Source organism: Budorcas taxicolor, chromosome 8 (genome assembly GCF_023091745.1).
Source record: "Budorcas taxicolor isolate Tak-1 chromosome 8, Takin1.1, whole genome shotgun sequence".
NCBI lineage: Eukaryota > Metazoa > Chordata > Mammalia > Artiodactyla > Bovidae > Budorcas > Budorcas taxicolor.
The window spans coordinates 70,484,165-70,487,606 of NC_068917.1; the positions used below are offsets into that span (position 1 = coordinate 70,484,165).

A 3,442-nucleotide genomic window follows, 5' to 3' on the forward strand; every position below is an offset into this window, starting at 1 on the left:
AGGTATTGCAACATTAATTCAGAAATCATAAGTCAGAGGCCAGTGGACCTAGGTATTCATTGAATGCTATGTACCAGGCAGATTAATTTTAAAAAAAATGTCTTTAAAGAGCTAACAATCCAGATGAGGAGATGGACAGGCCAGTTAGCCATTACAGCACCCTGTAATAATTAGCGTGGTGGATGTAAGGAGAGGATGCTACAGAAGAAAAAAGGAAGGGTACATAGAAGAGGGAAAAATAAGGTCAGGGTCCTGATGGGATATCAGCTTCACTCTATATGGCTCAACAGAGTGAACTTTCTGGAATGGACTTTTTAGAGAGGCATGGGTAAGGGGCTAAAAAGAGATGTTGAGGTACCTGGAGTCCAGCAACCACGGGAAGCTGCTAACACTCGAGGCTGAAAGATCAAAGAAAGAACCATTTACCAAAGCCCATGAGAGCTAGAACTATGGGAGAAGGGCTGTTACTTGGTGATGCAGCTTCAGAGGATGCAGTTATTGACAGATATCAGACACAAAACAAGAGGCTTCCCTGGTGGCTCAGATGGTAAAGAATCTGCCTGCATCGCAGGAGACCCAGGTTCAATCCCTGGGTCAGGAAGTTCCCATGAAGAAGGGAATGGCAACTCACTCCAGTATTCTTGCCTGGAGAATTCCATGAAGGTGAAGGTGAAGTCGCTCAGTCGTGTCCGACTCTTTGCGACTCCATGGACTGTAACCTACTAGGCTTCTCCATCCATGGGATTCTTGAGGCAAGAATACTGGAGTGGATTGCCATTTCCTTCTCCAAGGGATCTTCCTGACCCAGGGATCGAACCCAGGTCTTCTGCATTGGAGGCAGACGCTTTAACCTCTGAGCCACCAGGGAAGCCATGGAGAGAAGAAATTGGAGGTGGGCTACAGTCCATAGCGTCACAAAGAGTTGGATAAGACTCAGCGACTAACACATATACACACATACACACACAAAACAGGAGTTGGGGAGCAGAGGAAAATGCTCCAACCTCTTCCTCCTTCCACCTTGCAATTTCCTGCTAGAATCTCTCATCAGCAAAACCCCGATGAAAGTCAACTCTCAAAGGAGCCTCCAAAATGCAGTCTCTAGGGGTCAGCCACCTGGGAAAAATGGGCACAGAGGAGGGCAGGTCAGAAAATGGATCTGGAGTGAAGACAAGTGGAAAATAATCTGGGAGGCTTCCTAGAAGTGGTGATTCCTTACTCAGACTTGACGTGTAAGGAAGTGTTTCCTAGGTGAAGATGGAGGGAAGGAAGGGAGGCTATACCAGGCAGAGTCCTGTTGAAAGGCATGTTTCCGTGAGGAAACTGCAATGTCTTCACTATGAACACAATGGGAGGGAGGTGTAAGAAAGGTGGAGTGCTAGATGCTGCTGGAGGATTCTTATACAAGCCACATCTATATCTTTGCCTTCAATCATACCTTCTCCTCACCACTCTTCTTTCTCTTTTTTTAAACCATGTAAAAGGACATTTTTTGTAGAGAAAATAAAATCATCTTACTCCTTGAAGGGATCTCAAAAATATCATCTCCTGGATCAGGCTGGCAAGTTTCCTAAGCCATCCAGGACAGGCATCTAGAATTAAACACCTCAGTCAATTTTCTCTTTTACTCCAAAATTTATAATCCCCTGCAATAGCCCATCATCTCCTACCCAGACACTTAACTTTATAATTGTTTTAATTCAGTGTTGTGGAAAGCTGAGTTCCCCTAAGAGCAAGGTCAGATGAGACCAGGTCTAAGGGAGACTTTAAGCTTAATGAATCTATGGATTTGGCACAAACTCTTCCCTAATGCATTATAATTTCTTTCTTTGCAAGTACCAAACCTAACCCTACCATTCTACTTCTATGGCAAGGCCTTATCTGGGCCATAACTACTGCAATCTACTCATGGCCTGGACCAGTATAACCTCCTGGTCATTCTTTCTTTCCACTCTACTTGCTCTCCATCCATTCTAAACCCAGGACACTGATTATCATTCCCAAGTATTTTCTTTCTGCCAGTTGCCTTCTTAGAATCCTTAGTGACTCTCAATTACCTCTAACAATTCCAAGTACATTGAATATATGAATCGTTTAATCACCACAATAATACTATCAGGACCCCTCTAGTGGTCCAGCAGTTAAAAATCTGCCTTCAGTGCAGGGGACATGCGTTCAGTCCCTGGTCCAGGAAGATTTCACATGCGAAGGGGTAACTGAGCCTGTGTGCCACAGCTACTGAAGCCAATGCTGTAGAGCCTGTCCTCTGCAGCAAGAGAGGCCACTGCAATGAGAAGCCTGTGTACCCCAGCTAGAGAGTAGCCCCTACTCTCTGAAACAAGAGAAACTCATGAGCAGCAACAAAGACCCAGTGCAGCCAAAATATGTAAATACAATTTAAAAAGATACTTTCGTTATCCCTATTGTGTAGATAAGGAAATTAAGGGCATAGACTCTTTTAAAAATTTGTTATTGTTTTTTATTGGAGTATAATTGCTTTACAATGTTATGTTAGTTTCCACTGTACACAAAGTGAATCAGCTCTATGTATACATATATCCCCTCCCTCCTGAGCCTCCCTCCCACTCTCCCCTCTCACCCCACTAGGTCACTATGGAGCCCTGAGCTGAGCTCCCCACACTACAGAGCAGCTTCCCATTAGCTATCTGTTTTACAAACGGTTTGTCAGTGCCACTCTCCCAGTTCATCCCACCCTCCCCTTCCCCACTATGGCTACATGTCCATTCTCTATCTCTGTGTCTCTGTTCTTTCCCTGCAAATAAGTTCATATCTACCAATTTTCTAGATTCAATGTACATGCATTAATATATGATAGGTGTCTCTTTCTGACTTCATTCTCTATGACAGACTCCAATTCCATCTGCATCAGTACAAATGACTGAATTTCGATCCTTTTTATGGCTGAGTAATATTCCATCATGCCACATCTTCTCTATCCGTTCATTTGTCAGTGGGCATTTAGGTTGTTTCCATGTCCTGGTTGTTGTAAATAGTGCAGCAATGAACGTTCGGGTACATGTGTGTTTTTGGATGATGATTTCCTCAGGATACAAGAGCATATTACACACATAGAAAGTGTCGTGCTAGGGTCCAGTGTCAGGCTGTCTAGAATGCATGCCCTTCACTCTTAACAGCGAAGCAGTATGCAGTACTTCCTCTCGGCCTGGAGGCCTTTCACAAACTGATCTGCTTTTCTGACTTCCTGCCTTTCTCACCGCCGCCCCGCCCCCGCCGCCCCCGCAGGTAGGACAGTACTTTTGTTTTAGTATTCTTTCTGAATCATTAAGAGCCCCTTGTTTGGGATGCCTTACTTTTTTTCCCTTTCATGTTACATCCTGTTGTCTATACTTACTTAAGCTCAGATTAAGCCTTCCCTTACTGCTTCCAACTCTGACTCCATTATAAATCTCATATCTCTAAT

At 44.1% G+C, this 3,442-nt stretch overlaps 1 non-coding gene across 1 annotated transcript; it reads right to left on the reverse strand.

Moving 5' to 3' along the window:
• Nucleotides 1-795: 795 nt before the first annotated feature.
• On the reverse strand, nucleotides 796-868 carry TRNAW-CCA (transfer RNA tryptophan (anticodon CCA)). Its single transcript has one exon. It is a non-coding gene; the product is annotated as a tRNA-Trp (tRNA).
• Between the last annotated feature and the right edge of the window lie 2,574 nt (nucleotides 869-3,442).